General features: G+C 25.1%; 1 protein-coding gene and 1 long non-coding RNA gene across 3 annotated transcripts in view; one reads left to right on the forward strand and one right to left on the reverse strand.

The window, feature by feature from the left end:
• LOC122512999 (inositol-pentakisphosphate 2-kinase) overlaps positions 1-18,516 on the forward strand; it is a 172,679-nt gene that overhangs the window by 36,334 nt on the left and 117,829 nt on the right. The window contains exon 2 of the mRNA XM_043629225.1: positions 17,345-17,404. The gene's annotated coding sequence lies outside the window, so the exon portion shown is untranslated. The remainder of the gene's footprint in view (positions 1-17,344; positions 17,405-18,516) is intronic.
• Positions 525-9,688, reverse strand: LOC122513001. 2 transcript variants are annotated; one of them, XR_006302679.1, is made up of 4 exons: positions 9,518-9,688; positions 1,618-1,691; positions 1,315-1,472; positions 525-895 (listed from the first exon to the last, which is right to left on the reverse strand). It is a non-coding gene; the product is annotated as an uncharacterized LOC122513001 (long non-coding RNA). The 2 variants fall into 2 exon arrangements; XR_006302680.1 differs by lacking the exon at positions 9,518-9,688 and adding an exon at positions 9,387-9,493.

An 18,516-nucleotide genomic window follows, 5' to 3' on the forward strand; every position in this document is an offset into this window, starting at 1 on the left:
GATATTGAAAATCATTAAAATTAGAAAAATTTCTGAAAATAATTGAACTTTAGAGAAGAATTTTGTTATTTATAAAGATATAATTGGGATTTTTACGAGAATTTTTCTCAAGATTTGAACATAGTTGAATTTAATAAGAAGAATTTTATTTTCTTTTAAAGAATTTTTGCAATTATTTTTAAATTCTACAAAATTGAATTTTTTTTAGTATAACAAAAATTTAAATTTAAATTTTGAAATTTTATTATTTTTAAAATTGCTAATTTTATTTAAAAAAAGTAGTAAGAAGTTAGCCGCGCGATTTGTTGCTAGTATTTATTTAAAAAAGAAGTTATTGATGTTTTTGAATAATTTTATAATTAAAGAACTTGTTAAATAAATGTAATAGAACATTTTTTTTAGTATCCAATAATTTTTGGAGTCAATCAGAATATTCTTCAGCGTCAGGGAAAAAGTCAAAATTCGGTCTGGAAATCAGGAAAAATTCAGGGAAAAACAAAGTTAAATTTTTGTGGCAACCCTGATGATTTTAGAACAAATTAATTTCATTATGTAAAAAATATAATTTAATACACATCACGAGGACGTGACGCAGTTATACAAGTTTTATAACTTTGAACGTCGACAATAATCAGAAAAAAAATTTTGACAAAAAAGATTTTTTTAACTGACACATTCACTGATGTGGTAAATTTAATTGATCACTGTTAAGAAGTATTAAACTTTAAGTATTTGTTTAGTTTCTTTTTCGACTCATACACTGCTGGAAATTTATATGGCGAAATATTAATGTCGTGAACTGTACGTCGACTCGTGGTGAAAGCAAAGGAAACGAGTGCCCGTCACTTGAAGTAAACAGGAGACGCTCCAGTTCTATGCTGCCCACGTTTCTGACCTGCAAGAAATGTTGAGACTCTTACACAATAAAAAAATAGCAATTCAGAATTGATTCCCGATTAATCAATGACGTTTCCCATTGCTACTCGATAAATCTAAACTTTACGTGCAAATTATACTTCCTATAGTCTATCTGACATTTGATAGACGGCAACATCCTCTTTATAGTTCCTGGCACAAATTTTATTGGAAAGTCATTTTTTAAAGTTGTATATTCATAATTCTGAGATTATTAACTTTTACTTTGTATAAGTAATATTTTTATCGCGTAACTAGAATTGCTTGTAAATCTTGGTTGAAAATGGATATTCTTTACGATTCTTTATTGAATTCTAAAGGAATCCTTTACAAAAATTCTACTGGTTCATGCACGTTTTTAAATTCGGTTCAGTTTTTTTGTCATGACTATACACCTACCTGAGCTTCCTTTATTGAGAAATCCATAATGGCACGGCGCACCTTCGTTTCTGCAGACAAAGAACATCCACCAACCTCAATTTTACTCGGCTCTCCTTCGAGAAGGCTCTCAATTTTGAAAGATCGCTACGGCATTTTTTTCCGCTCTTGATCAGTCCCTGGAAAATCGTCAAGCACTGAAAAATCTTTCTTCTTCAAATATTATTGCCTTTACCTTGAGAAAATTCAAGAAAGAAGTAAAAAAAATCCTTTAGTACTTTAGATTAATAAAGAAATCCAACTAATTTTCTTTAAGGTATGTACCTGCAAAATACTGAAAGGGATTGTTTCCTTAAAGTTACTACTTTAAGGGAAAAATGAACCACCCGTCAGAAGTTCTAAAAAAAATAAAAAAGCGTTATTGTATATGTGGCTCTAAAAGAAGTATTTTGGATGTCTATTAATTTTATTAAAACATTCTACTCTCTATTAATACTTACCCAGTGAGAAATTTCTCACCGGTCCAATATCGGTCCAATATTGGGAGCCAAGAGACCGATCATCGGTCCAATAAAGGCTCCCAATATTGGACCAATATGGGCTGATGCTTGGGATGTAACGGCATCGCCAATCATCGGTTGTCAATATTGGTCCAATATTAGCCGAATATTGGCAACCAAGAGAAAAAAATTTTTTTAAATAAATTTTTTTTAATTAAATAATAATAATAAAAAATTAATGTTTATAATTTTTGTTTAATATATTTATTTGTTTAATTATTTATTTTTAATAATTCATGTAAATAATAAATAATTTATTATTTATAAATTATAATTATTTAAAAATGCAGCAGCTATTAGAAAATAGCATTCTGCAAAAAAATTCTATCATTGAAAAATCAATGATAGGCGAGATAAATCCGCGTCTTTAAATAGATTCGCAGATGATAGACAAGAGATATCCGCGTCATTAAACGGATTCGCAGATATACTCTGGTCTCGCGACGAATCTCTCGATACTTATATACACTGGAGTCGCCGTGTCAGTTGCGAGAACGGTTACAGCGTCCCTCTTTCGGCGGAGATAAGAATTGTCACGTAAACTGCGGGTATAATAAGGCGGTCGGTAAAGCGATTTAGCAGTTTACGTGACAATTCTTATCTCCGCCGAAAGAGGGACGCTGTAACCGTTCTCGCAACTGACACGGCGACTCCAGTGTATATAAGTATCGAGAGATTCGTCGCGAGACCAGAGTATATCTGCGAATCCGTTTAATGACGCGGATATCTCTTGTCTATCATCTGCGAATCTATTTAAAGACGCGGATTTCTCTCGCCTATCATTGATTTTTCAATGATAGAATTTTTTTGCAGAATGCTATTTTCTAATAGCTGCTGCATTTTTAAATAATTATAATTTATAAATAATAAATTATTTATTATTTACATGAATTATTAAAAATAAATAATTAAACAAATAAATATATAAAAAAAAATTATAAACATTAATTTTTTATTATTATTATTTAATTAAAAAAAATTTATTTAAAAAAATTTTTTTCTCTTGGTTGCCAATATTCGGCCAATATTGGACCAATATTGACAACCGATGATTGGCGATGCCGTTACATCCCAAGCATCAGCCCATATTGGTCCAATATTGGGAGTCAATCGGCGCCCAGCACGGCAACCAATATTGGACCGATATTGGACCGATTAAAGTCTATTGGCAATTTCTCACTGGGTAACAGTCTCCATAGTGAAAATTTTGAAATTTACTTAATATTCAAAAACATTGAATAATTTTATACACCTGAGTTTATATAATAACTACATCTCTAAATATGAATAAGTGAAAAACTGAAAACTCTTCCACGTAAAAAAATAGGTGCATATTCACTTAAAATAAGTGAAATTTCAGTTATTTTTTTACGTGGAAGACTTTTCAAACAGGAATAAGTTTTAAATTCGGTTGCATATATTTTTTCTCGTTCTTTATAGATAAATATGAAATCCGTATTTACAGGGTGTCTACTAACCGTGAAATCCTTGAAACAGTCGGGAATTTAATTTGACCAGGAATAAGCCAGGAATTTTATGCCAAAGCGGCAATTTTTTCACCAAATTAAAAAAAGTTTTATTTTAATTTGTTTTTAAAAAATCGCTTTTTATTTCAATTTTTATAGATATATTTGGGCAATTCCACGTGAGATTTAAGTCGACCTCTTAAAATCGGCCAAAAATATTTTTTTTCTATTCTGTATCGAAAAAAAACAGATGCGTATTTTTTTATTTATGTTTAATTGTCCAAATTTGCGAGTTATGAATTTTCGAAAATTTGGACTTTTAATTGTAGACCTATATTCAGTAGCTTATAAGTCCGAAAATATTGAGTTTAGGATAAAGTTGTCAAAGAATGAAAGTTTTAGTTTTCTTTCGACTTTTAAGAAATGTAAACAAAAAATTTTTTATTGAAAAAAAAATTTTTTTTTTATAAACAAATTAATTTTTTTTAACTTTGGGCCGGATTTTTTTTTATTTTTTTTTATTTTTTTGTACCTTATGATATAGAGAAGATTTTCCAAAAAGTCCCGAAATGGGCCTGATGTGTTAAATGAGTTTTAAAATATTTTCAAAAATCACTTGCAAGCATCACAGTGGGATTTTTTTTACATTTAACTTTTTAAAACTGTTTACAGCGTAAACCCTTTTATTTAAAACAAAGAACACTCAAATTTAATAAAAATTATACGCTGTAGACAGTTTTAGAAAGTTAATTGTAAAAAAATCCCACTGTGATGCTTGCAATTGATTTTTGAAAATATTTTAAAACTCATTTAACACATCAGGCCCATTTCGGGACTTTTTGCAAAATCTTCTCTATATTATAAGGTACAAAAAAATAAAAAAAAAATAAAAAAAAATCTGGCCCAAAGTTAAAAAAAATTAATTTGTTTATAAAAAAAAAAATTTTTTTCAATAAAAAATTTTTTGTTTACATTTCTTAAAAGTCGAAAGAAAACTAAAACTTTCATTTTTTGACAACTTTTTCCTAAACTCAATATTTTCGGACTTATAAGCTACTGAATATAGGTCTACAATTAAAAGTCCAAATTTTCGAAAATTCATAACTCGAAAATTTAGACAATTAAACATAAATAAAAAAATACGTATCTGTTTTTTTTCGATACAGAATAGAAAAAAAATATTTTTGGCCGATTTTAAGAGATCGACTTAAATCTCACATGGAATTGCCCATTTATACTGTTCTCTAAATTTCAATTAGTTAAAAATAATTAATTTGATAGTAAAAAATCAGTCACCGATTCAAATATAGTATGTAAATAAATTTAAAAAAAATGATTGAATTAATAGAAGTTTTGTGAAATTCAACTAAAAATAATTAAATTTGTTAAAGAATTTCATTAAAAACTTTTTAACAAATCGAATTTTCAAAGTATTTTAATTTAATAATTGATAAATAATTGAATTTCATAAAGAGTCACATTCTAATGTATTCATGTTTCTTTGTGTGAAGATTAATAATTAAAATTTTTATTAGTTATTTTAAATTAAGAAACACACTTCAAATTTTTTAATAAAATTGAATTTTCGCAAAGTTTTTTTGAAAATTCTGAAGAATATGATTTTTGAAATTTTTCAATTCTATTGTTTGAAAATAATTGAATTTTTATAAACAAATAATTAAACATTTTTGAAATAATTTAAATTTCTTTATATTCTATTAAAAATAAATAACTTCTTTTAAAGAATTTTATTTAAATTTTTCGAAAATAATCAAGGCAAGTTAGTCACCGTAATTATTATAATTTTATTCTTAAACATTTCTTCGCAATATATTCAATTATTTTCATAAATAGTGAAACTCATTGCAGAATTTCAATTATTTTTAATATTAATTTTAATCAAATTCCTCGAAAAATTAAAAAAAAAATTTTTTTAAATTAAAAAATTTTAAATTTTATTCAATTTGCCGAAAAAATTAAATTATTTCTAGAAACTGTAAAAAAAATTCTTCTCAAGAATTCAATTATTTCCATAAATAGCAATATTCTTCAGATTTACTAAATTCTTTTGAATATTATTTTTAAAAAATGTTCTTCACAAGAATTCAATTATTTTCATAAATTTCCATGAAATTCTAAAAAACAATTCAATTATTTTTAAAAGTAATAAAACTCTTTGCAGAAATTCAATTATGTTTAAAATTTTTTTTAAATTCTCCTCAAAATTTCAATTATCTTTATAAATAATTAAATTGTTCTCCAGAATTCAATTATTTAAAAAATTTTTAATAAAATTCTACCCAAACATTCAATTATTTTCATAAATAATATTCTTTGAAAAAAAACCGGGAAAAATTTGGACAAAGTCGGGAAATAACCGAACCGAGAATTTCGTTGAACGAAAATAGTAGACACCCTGGTATTTTTTTATTTTTGTCTAAATTGTACTATTGAGAGGTTCTACTGTACAGTACATGAAACTTTGACGCACGCGCAGAACCAATATTATAGAATCCCGGTCAACACAAATGTTTCATTTTTTCATATTTTTAAATTTAATATTCATGTACCTTAAATTTTAGTATATTAAAATTCATCATTAAAATTCAACTGTACTACATATATTTGCTTCATACACATGTATATGAAATTTATTATTGATTTTTTTAATAGTGTAGAATAAAAATATTATTTCGAGTAGAAATTTTATTTCAGGTTACAGAGTTTTTTAAAGTTTGAATGTTATGTTTTTAAAGCATAATAACAGTTCAGACAATGTCAGCTCGCTCTTCTATAATAATAAAAAGATCTCTACATTGCACAAGCCTTGTGTTGCAGTATTTTTAAAACAGATTGGCTTTCTCGTAGCCTACCATAAACTTCCCCATTAGGATTTCTAAACTTAATAATGTCATAAAAAGAGGTAGTTTTTGTAGAAATTGAAAAATAAGGTTTACTTTTCCAAAAAGAGGGGTTGCAAAGTTTTTTTTTTTTTGAAAGTTTTGAAAAAAGCGTTGTAAAATTAAAAAGTAGATAAAAAAATAAAAATCCTTTAAAATTCACTATATAAAAATTAAAATCGCTTGACTTTTGGAGAAGTTATGTCAATTTGAATATATTATAACCATATGTCCCTTAACATCTAACTTTTTTGATTGGCTTAGTTCACATGGAATTGCTCTATATTATTTTATATTACTTCCAAAGTTTCGTTCTTCGTTCGTCGCTAGAATGTGTACTATTTTTATCGTTATTGTTATTAAAATTTTGGAAAAAACTTATTTAATAAATTATTTTATATATTTATTATTGAATGATTTATTTCATTGATGAATATTTATTATATTTTTAATTAGGTTTATAGAAATGTATATATGTACATTTCCATAATGTAAGCCTAACATTAAAACATAATGAGCAACATATCCCTTTTAAATTTACACGCTCTTCAGTGGAAACATGAAAATGCAACGTTGCCATTGCGAGTGTTTCCGATTTTACTTCTCATTTTTTAAATAAACAAGTCTGGAAATATATTCTTGAAATATTTAAGTACAACATACTTGAGACGACATATTTTCAATAAAAACACCTATCTACATAAGATTGAGTGTTAACTTGAAACATTTTTTATAAACAATCTTATAAAAACCATTAAAAGTTTGGGATAGTACTTATTCATATATTATCTCTTTATTTAAAAAAATCCACTCATTTTTAATTTCAGGTAAAAAATTTATTCTTTCTTACATTGTTGTCATTGTGGATAAAAAAATTTATTCACTATATGACTTTAGAGTAATTTTGAATGTGAAATTCAGAGAAAACGCAGAAGAAGCATGTGCGTTATAAAAAGCCACGGTCACGGAGTCTGTGCTCTCTGGAAAAAAGAATTGAAAACTCAATGGCATCGTAACGAGCGTGGCAGGTCCTCTCCTAGACAGATGTTTTTCAGGGGAGGTCAACACTCACATCAGTGTCTTTCCTACGTTGCCAGATTTATAAACATACACGAAAATAATTTTCAATTTTAAAATGTATTTTCGGTCCTTTCAAGTCAATATTTTTCCTGCTTCAATTTATTTATGACGCAGTCCTACTAACTTGAAACGGCTGTACGGAAATTCAGTTCAGAATTCTGTAAAAAATTCTGCAAAATTTCTGGAAGCAATGTCTATTTTTGCGGAATTCAACTATCTTAATAAATATTAAAATTCTTATTAGAAATTCAATTATTTTCAAAATTTTTTTTTAAAATTCTCAATATTTCAATTATTTTCATAACTATAAAAATTCTTCACTGAAATTCAATTTTATTCAATAATTTTAATAAAATTCATTGTAAAACTCAATTATTTTCATAAATAACAATATTCATCATAAGAATTCAATTATTTTAAAAATTAATAAAATTCTTCGCAGAAATTCAATTATTTTCAAAAAATCTAAAAAAAAATTTCGTCAACATTTCAATTATCTTTATAAATGAATAGCAAAATTCTTCGACAAAATTCAATTATTTATTTATTTTCAGGAATTTTGATAAAATTCATTGCAAAATTTAATTATTTTCATACATAATAGTATTCATCACAAGTATATTCAATTATTTAAAAAAAATAAAATAAAATTCAATTATTTTCAAAAATTTTCATAAAATTCATTGCAAAATTTCAATTATTTTCAAAAAAATTTCTTAATTCAATGATTTTCAATATTCTACTATTTTCATAAAATTTACGAAAAGAATTCAATTATTTAAAAACAATTCTACCAAAGTTTTACACGAATATTCAATTATTTTCTATAATAAATACTATGAAAATTTTATTTTAAATTGATGAGTTTTATTATTTATAAAAATAATTGAATTCTAGCTTAGAATTTTATCAAAAATTTTTTTCAGAAATTGAATTTCCATGAAAAATATTATTAGTAAAAGTAATTGAATTATTGTGAAAAATTGTATAAAAATTTTGTTAAATAATTGATTTTTTCGAAATTTTTTTGATAATGCTATTCTAAATTTATTGAATTCCAGTGAAAATTTGATTAATTTATGAAAATGATTGATTTTTGGATGAATTTTATCAATTTTTTTTTAAATAATTGAATTCTTTTACGAAATTTTATGAAAATACTAAATATTGAAAATAATTGAATTTGGAGTATTTTTTTTAAATAATTGAATCGTTTTAAAGAATTTGATTAAAATTTTTGACAATAGTTTTTTGATTTCTAGTATTAGCGAATTTAAAGTTGTAGAAATTCTAAAAAAAACAGAAATAGGAGCTTTTAGTGACTGAAATCTGAAAAAGTACCCAAATAGTAGCATAACGTAAAAAACTAGTAAATAGTAGGGTTTAGTAGATGAGTGCGAAGCTTGATATTCTGACATTTCGTCTTTTGCATCTACATGTGATAGAAGAGTAAGATATATGCGTAAATAAAGTATTTTTTAATTATCGCTTCTTAAAAATATTTCCAATGTTTGTTATTATCTGAAGTGTTTAATGCGCACATGATAAATATTAATCACTTTTGTAATACGCCACATTAATGGGTTCATTATACTTGAATATTAAGAGACAAACACATTTTTGAAAAAAGAGAAAAATAACACTCTACAAGAAGTGAGAGATTAAATAATTGTGCAAATATTTGCAAAGGGCAATTTTTTTTCAGATGTGTGGAGCTACGTAAGCCGAAAGTATATATATTTTTTATTTAAACTTGCGACATATACAATATTATTAAGAGAATAACAGAAAATTGACAACAATATGAAATAATCTGTACTTGACAGATAAATTTGAGACAATGAATTATTGATTCACTCAACAAAGTGGCCTTCACTGTATATCGAAATCGTAATATAAAAAACAATGTATAGCAAAACCAGATCTAACATTTTGTAAACGGCTATCAAACTGTTCAAACAAGTTAGATAAGCAATTTTCAGGTTACGTAAAGACATAAAATAGAGCATCAGAAAAAAAATAATTGTGAACAACTTATAACAGAGAAAAAAACTATCATGCAAAAATGTGGAAAAGTAAAAAAAAACCTTGTTAAACTAGTCGTTGCACAATATATAGAAATGTAAGGTGGAAAAGTGTTATATTCCATACACGAAGAGCAATAACGAAGAGAAATCTCCGTAAACAATAACAGACGTACACTGAAAGAAATGCTTACCGAATTTCAGCTATAAACTTTTGGTTGAGAATTATGTTTAAGCTGTCACTGAAATGTAGGTTAAAAAACCTTCTATTTAATCGCATCTGCCATGCATATGATTAGATCAACGCTCGTATGGTTAAATTAACTGAAATTATTTTTACAAATTTTTAAATTCTTTGATGAATAATAAAATCCGTTGCAGGAATTCAATTTATTAGCGTAGAATAAGAAAGAAGTAAATATTTTTGATGAAAATTGGGAAAAAGTCAGGAAAATAAAAAATATGGAATGAGATTTTTGTCAGTTGCGTGAAGTTTCTAAAACGAGTTCTTTTGGTCGTCAAGTTTATTTTTTCGATAGCAACTTTTTACTACTTTTTTTATTTTGAAAGCTACTTTTTGCTACTTTTTTAAAATTAATTATCGAGTGCGAAGTCTGAAAACTGGAATATACATATACACATGTATTAGTCACTTTTTATCTACCAAAGAGACTTTCGACGATACGAATTGAAACTTCTTCAACATAGCTAGAGTATATGGGGCATTCCACGCCAAATCGGAAATTATTTTGCTTTTGCATCTCAAATTTTTTTTAAACATTTTTTTTCTTTTAGTATTCTTTGAAATGAGCTACCTTGATTTTTTTCAAATTTTTTCATAAAGCGGTTCAGGAGATACAGATTTTTGAAAAATGACGTTTTTTACTTAAATTTTTTTTTAATGCTTATAACTCGGTCAAAAATTGATTAAATTGGACGTTTTTATAATAAAAAGTTTTGTTTTCACGCCTTGTTTTTAATAAAAATATTTTTAAAAAATTTTAAAATAATTTACGATAAGATTTTAAAATTTTTAAAATAAAATTTCATTTTTAACAATGTATGTATCGATCAATTTTTTTCAAAATTTTTTGTAAGAAACTAGCACTAAATTAACAATTTTTAAGCCTTGTCCGAATGTGGGCAAACGATGGGATCTATTTATTTTGAAATTTTTAATTTTTATATACACAGTGGTGGCCAAATGACTAACTTGCCATTTGACAAAATCACACAAATTTTTCACAGCAAATGTGTTTTCAGACTGAGTCTCTTCAAACTTAACCTTCTTTCTGTGTAAAATTGAGATTTGGTCAAATGACAAGTTTGTCCTACCGTTTTTACTGTGTATATAAAAATCAAAAATTTCAAAATAAATAGATCCCATCGTTTGCCCACATTCGGACAAGGCTTAAAAATTGTTAATTTAGTGCTAGTTTCTTACAAAAAATTTTGAAAAAAATTGATCGATACATACATTGTTAAAAATGAAATTTTATTTTAAAAACTTTAAAATCTTATCGTAAATTATTTAAAAATTTTTTTTAAATATTTTTATTAAAAACTAGGCGTGAAAACAAAACTTTTCATTCTAAAAACGTCCAATTTGATTAATTTTTGACCGAGTTATAAGCATTTAAAAAAAATTTACGTAAAAAATGTCATTTTTCAAAAATCTGTATCTTCTGAACCGCTTCATGAAAAAATTTGAAAAAATTCAAGGTAGCTCATTTCAAAGAGTACTAAAAGAAAAAAAATGTTAAAAAAAAATTTGAGATGCAAAAGCAAAATAATTTCCGACTTGGCCTGGAATGCCCCATATACATTATGTAGCCTCGGTTATCAAAAGATCATCTATAACTTCTTTTCATATATGAGGCATTCCATGTCAAGTGATCCAGGTGTCTTACGGTGTAATGCTTATTTCGATAATTTTTTACTCTTAAACTATTAAACATAAAAATTTGGCAAGGTACATTTTGGAAAGGTTTTTTCATGCTCTTTCGATTGAAAATAAGCATTTAAAAAAAAAAAATTTTTTGACCCAAAAAAATCAAAATTAAAAATAAATTTTAATTTTTTGGAAAAAAGGTCCCATTTTTTTTGTTTTTTTTTTTTTTAAACGAAAGCTGAGGTTTTTTCCTAAAAGGACATATAAATGAAAAAGTGGGACAAGAATGTTTAAACATTGAAAAACAGAGGTTTCTACTCTCTAAACCCGGTTTTTAGCTCTGTTTACGAGAAAATTCATTTTTTCAATGTTTAAACATTCTTGTCCCACTTTTTCATTTATATGTCCTTTTAGGAAAAAACCTCAGCTTTCGTTTAAAAAAAAAAAAAAAAAAAAATGGGACCTTTTTTCCAAAAAATTAAAATTTATTTTTAATTTTGATTTTTTTGGGTCAAAAAATTTTTTTTTTTTTAAATGCTTATTTTCAATCGAAAGAGCATGAAAAAACCTTTCCAAAATGTACCTTGCCAAATTTTTATGTTTAATAGTTTAAGAGTAAAAAATTATCGAAATAATCATTGTACTGAAAAACCCAAAAATTTAACCCCCTCTCCCTCGGAAAATATTGGACTAGGTAAAAAAATATTTTCACGAAAAATTACTATCTATTAGTACTACAAAAGCCCCAAGTTTTGCTACGATTGGAGAAAAATTTTTCTCCACCCGGATCACTTGACATGGAATGCCTCATATATACATATTGTGTGACGTTTCTTCCTGAAATCTTTTGAATAATATTCTGTTGCAATTATAATAATTTCACTCGTGTATAATTAAAGCATTGAATTTGAAATGAGGACTTTGATGTAGAAATTCTATTAAGTTTGGCTTCCTTTGGCTTGCAACAAAAGAAAGTTGGAATTACTTCTCATACTAAGCGTTCACTGGTAATGAAGCCTGATAAACTTAATTAGACCTTCAATTGGCTTAAAGGGTCCACATGCGTTTGTTGAACGCTTATAAGTTCTGTATAAACCATTTCAGGAAAAAGTCTTTTAAATTGTCTGATGGTATAAAGCAACCGCTCAAGAGAAGGTTAATAAAGTAACGGTTCGAAATAACTACCAGGCGAGTAACTGATGTTATAACCGAAGGGTTTATAAGAAAATGTAATAATACTTTATACAGCGAAAAAGTCATTATTCCCGAGGTCATTAACTCTATAGATGCGTTGAAAAATCACATCAGTGAAAAAACTGTTTTAAACTTAAAAGAGGAGAAATGAACAGAATTTCAAAGTATTGAGAAAGAGAGAATATTTCATAAAAATTAATGATAAATTTTATTTCTTTATTAGCCGATAGAATTTCGAGTAATGGAAAATCTCACGACTTTATCAAATTCAAAGCAGTTGACTTTATTTAACTTGAATGAATTTAATTTCAAAAGTTTTAGAGAGATTCCTTTGAAGTTAGTTTATCCATCGACAGAGTGAGTTTATTCAGGACCTTACAAGCATTCGTCAATTCGTCAATTGCTGTTTTTAAAATGACGTAGTCTGATAAATATAAATGCAAATCACGCGAATGAATTTATATGATTTATATTATGATTCGTTACACACAAATAACGATACATGATAATTCATCAGTGTCTCTGTCTCACAAAATGTTAATTGATAAAGAACAAATATTTCCCTTACAAGATACAAAATACAATAAAAAATAAGTTTTAAACAATAAAGTCTTCTTTCTATTTCAAAATTGAGAAGTGAAGCAAAATGTCTCAGTGGTGTCCACTAAAAATTTTCTTTCTTGTACTTAGTTTGTTATTTTACTTTTAATAAATTTGTGTTAAATTTACTTTTTGTATTCTGTTATTCAAGATTTGATACTGGATTGTCATTTATAAGCTGATTTTATTCCTATCATTCAAAATAAAAAAAATTATCAGTAAATATCTGTTGAAGCCAGAATTTAATAAAGTGATGGAATAATAATGTTATTATTATAGTTGTATTTATTTATAGAGACTTTTTATACAAAAGATAGAACTTGAGTGAACAAAGAACGAGTACGATAACGAGCAAAAACGAACAGTGTAGTAAGAAGCCGGAAACCGGAAATATAGACCTTCACACATTAGTACCAAAAAATAGATATAGGGGTCTCTTTATAATTCAAAAATTAAGCTTGCACATGATAAAAACAATCAAAGAACAACAATATCTTTAAAAAATGTCAATGGTGTCTAACAATATCGAAAAATTAAAGTCAGTTGAATCAAACTTGCCAAAAATAAAAATTACGGACCGATTATGCAGACCGTGTGATAAAATCATTATTTTACATTATAAGAATATGTATTGTTACTGCAACTTCATCAAAATTATTTTCATAATTTTAATTCAATTACTATTTTCAATTTTTAACCAAAATTTAATTTAACCAATTTAACCAATTTTTTTTCTCTAAATTTAATAATTTTTGAAAAAGTATTCTTTTTGAGAATTTTTAAATCCATTTCTTTACAATACAATTTTACGTGAAATTTCCATTATTCGGAAATTCTTTAATTAAATATATTGTAGAAAATAAAAAATTCGAATAATTTAAAAAAAAACTTCAATTAAACTTTTTCAAAAAAATTAATTCTACAGAATTGTTGGTTAAAAGTATGGAAATTCAAATTTTCTTAAAATTTTAATTTGCAAACTTTTCAAAATTCAATTATTATTAAAAATTCACGCTATTATCTTAAATTTTAATTGAAATTAATTTTTATTAGAAAATTTTATACGAGAATTCAAAGAAGTTAATTAAAATTATTCAAAATAATTGAATTGCTGTGAAGAATTTTATGAAAATTTAAAAAAATAATTGGATTCCTGCTAAAAATTTTGTTATTTTTAAAAATAATTGAATTTCTCCTAAGAATTTTTTTATTTATACAAATAATTGAATTCTTGTTAAGAACTTTATTAAAAGTTTTGAAAATAATTGAATTTATACCAAGAATTTTAATATAAATTTAGAAAAGAATTGAATTTCCTGCTAAAAGTTTTGTTATTTTTGAAAATAATTGAATTTCTGTGAAGAATTTTATAAAAAATATTTAAGAATAATTAAATTCCTGCAAAGAACTTTGTTCTTTCTGAAAGTAATTGAATTTTTACAAAGAATTTTTTTATTTATAAAAATAATTGAATTCTTTTTAAGAACTTTATTAAAAGTTTTGAAAATAATAGAATTTTTGACAATAATTTGATGATAAATTTTGAAAAGAATTGATTTCCTGCTAAATGTTTTGTTATTTTTGAAAATAATTGAATTCTTGCAAAAAAAAAATTGGTTATTTTTGAAAATAATTGAATTTTTGCGAAGAATTTTGTAATTTATAATGATAATTGAATTCTTGCCCAGAATTGTATTCCATTTTTCAATAATAACACAGGCCTACATCATTTCGGGATAATGAATGCGACTAGGTGTTTCCGAAGGCAAATTTTGCCCTGAACACGAATCCGAGGTCCAAAATGCTCCATCACGTCAAGTTTTTGAAAAAAATGGGGTTGAAACCCCTAAAAACAGCGCTTTTGGCACTTTTTGAAAAATTGTGGGGCAAAATTCTGACGTGATAAAAATTTCGCTATTATCAGAAATTAAAACTTAATTCATGCCCTTTCAAATGAGCCCTCAGCCGATACATATCATTCAACCCTTAAAGCAGGGGGTGTGTTTTTGTCCAGGGGTGCGAAAACTTTAAAATACTGTCAAAAAAAAATTATTTAAGGGATTTTTTAGGGGTTGTGAATGGAGAAAAATTTTGAAGCTATAGGTTTAAGTACACGGCTACCCCTAAAAAACCTTAAATAATTTTCTTTGTATATGTATTTTAAAGTTTTTGCACCCTTGGACAAAAACACACCTGCTTTAAGGGTTGAAGGATATTGATCGGCTGAGGGCTGATTTGAAAGGGCATGAATTAAGCTTTAATTTCTGATAATAGCGAATTTTTTATCACGTTAGGATTGTACCCCACAATTTTTCAAAAAGTGCCAAAAACGCTGTTTTTAGAGGTTTCAACCCCATTTTTGTCAAAAACTTGACGTGATGGAGCATTTTGGACCTCGGATTCGTGTTTAGGGCAAAATTTGCCTTCGGAAACACTTTGTCGCATTCATTATACCCAAAAAAGTTTCATTTTGCAGGCCTGTGTAATTGAATATCTGCGAAGAAAATTTTGAAAAGTTTAGAAAATAATTGAATTTCTGCGAAGAATTTTATGTAGTGTTTGAAAATAATTGAATCATGTTAAAAATTTTGTTATTTTCGAAAATTATTGAATATCTGCGAAGAATTTTGATATTTATAATAATAATTGAATTTTTGACAAGAATTGCATTACAATTTTTAAAAACAATTGAATTTCTTCGAAGAATTTTGTAAATAAATGTTTAAATAATTAATTTCTACTAAGAATTTTGTTCTTTATAAAAATAATTGAATTCTTGTTAAGAACTTTATTAAAAGTTTTGAAATCAATTATTGAATTTTTACCAAGAATTTTATGATAAATTTAGAAAAGAATTGAATTCCATGCTAAAAGTTTTGTTATTTTTGAAAATGATTGAATTTCTGTGAAGAATTTTATAAATAATATTTAAAAATAATTGAATTCCTGCGCGAAGAACTTTGTTCTTTATGATAATAATAATTTAATTTTTCTGAAGAATTTTGTAGTTTATCAAGATTTTTGTTATTTATTATTTATATAAAAGTAATGGAGTTATTACGAAGAAATTAAAAAAAAATTTATAAATAATTGAATTCCTGGGAAATTTTTATTGTTTATGAAAATAGTTGAATGTTTACGTAGAATTTTATTAAAAAAATTTTTGAATAATATAGTTCTTTTGGAAAATTTTATTAAAATAGTAGACATGGAATTGAGGGAAATTTTGGAAAATAATTGAAATTTTGCCAAGAATTTTATTAAAATTCTTGAAAATAATTGAATTTTGGAGAAGAATTTTATTATTTATATAAAGATAATTGGAATTTCGACGAGAATTTAAAAAAAAAATTTTAAATAATTGAATTTCTGAAATCATTTTTGTAACTTTTTCAAAATTTCCAAAATTATACCGTGTAATTTACGAACTTTTCGTCCTTTTTCAATGAAATTACGGACATTATGGACCTTTTTTTTAAAAAAAAAACTGACTTTTACGGACTTGCAGCAAATTTACGGACCCAGTTCGAGCCCTGAATAACATAATAAATTTCTAAATTCGCAAAAGGAAAAGTTTTCACAAGTCTCACAATGCTATAGGAAGGCTCCAGTTCAGTGCCACGATAATTTTTTTAATAGAGCAAATGCAAATTTTGCACAGTTCTAATTTTATTATTTTATTTATCATGTTAGTTACAATCTATTTTTACAGTAATAATATAAAAATTATTATATTAATATATTAGTTATTATCTATAATATAATAATAATTTATTTAAGTTTATATAAAAGTATCACTTGAATGACATGCGTGTATTGTATATATGTACAACGGAAATAAACTGATTTAACCTTAAATCGAAGGTGTTTCACTTTTAATTATAGATTCAAAACTGGACACGGAAGATGAAGAGTGTCACGTCTGTTTTGTTTTACTATAAAGAAAGACACACTCAAGATACTGTAAAATGTATCGTGTTTATTATTTCCTGTAGCACAAGGAAATATTAAACATGCAAAATATTTATAAAAGTGCACTTTGTAGCGTTCTTTTTTCAAAATTTTAATTAGACTTATAATATTATCGACTACTCGACGAAATAAATGAAAAAAGAAAAAAAATTTTATATTTATATTTGTTGTTTTTTTTTTATATTTGTTGTTTTGTTGCAGTCATTTTTGACTGCTTATAATACAAACTATAATATTATAGTTAATATATTAAATATAGTTAATAAAATTAAATGAATTTTAAAATATAAATATTAAGTAATGTAAATATGTGAGAATAAAAAATTAACAGAAATTAAAAACAACTTTTTTTTCTTTGTTACAGATATGATCTTGACGACAAGTTGAAAATTATTTCCGACATTTCTGGGATTTCAATTATTCTGTGAGTAATTTTTTTATATACGTATTTTATTTTATACATTTATGTGAATGTTATTCTTCGAAAAATATATATTTTATTGTTTATTAACCATTATAAACTATAACTTTTTTGAGAAATAAACGTTAATTATACTTGGTATAAAAGAATATTTCCATTTGAAAATATCATACAGCGAATTTAAATTTGTCTAATAGTAGTTTAGAATAATCTGAATAATTTCTTGAATATTTTTTTATGAAGTTGCTTTTATAAAAGAAAATAATTAACCCCTTGACTGCGGATAACGAAGACCTTCGTCATTTCGGACTTTTCACATAGACTGCGGCAAAAATACGCCAATCATCGTCATGATATAAATTAGTTTAACTAATTGTAAGTAACTAATTCATATAAACTAAAAAGAAAATTATTTCCGAAAAGTCAACGGAATTCAAAAAGATATGGCGTTTTCCTTTTTCAAAAATATTATGTTCCAGAAAAAAGTTTGAATATTCTATTACATTTATTTGCAAATTTTTTTAATTGTAAAATAATTTCAAAACATCAATATCTTCTTTTTGAAATATAAATATATAATCATTATTATTTTTTAAACGGAATTAAAATTATTTTCAAAATATTTAAATTCAAACCTTTATAAAACATTCAGAATTATTTTCATCATTTCAATTCAAAATAATATTTTCTACAATTTCCAACTCAAATTCTTCTTTAATACAATTATTTTTGAAAATTTTTGAAAAAGTTCTTTGACAATTTTTAAATCCATTTGTTTACAATTCAATTTTACAAAATTTCGATTATTAGGAAATTCTTCAATTAAATATATATTAGAAAAGAAAAACTTCAAATTGTTTCAAAAAAATTCAAACACATTTTTTCAAAAAAATTTGTTCTATAAAAATTAATAATTAAAATTATGAATCCTTTTTAAAATTCAATTATTTATAAAAATTCACTCATTAAGGCTTTTAATATTCAATTATCTAAAATTTTAACTGCAATTCATTTTTAAATAAATTTTTATTCAAAAATTCTACGAGAATTCATTTATTTAAATACGAAAATAAATAATTTATTAAATAACTGAATGTTTTTCAAAAAATTGAATT

This window comes from Leptopilina heterotoma, unplaced genomic scaffold (genome assembly GCF_015476425.1).
Source record: "Leptopilina heterotoma isolate Lh14 unplaced genomic scaffold, ASM1547642v1 Lhet_130, whole genome shotgun sequence".
Classification (NCBI taxonomy): Eukaryota; Metazoa; Arthropoda; class Insecta; order Hymenoptera; family Figitidae; genus Leptopilina; species Leptopilina heterotoma.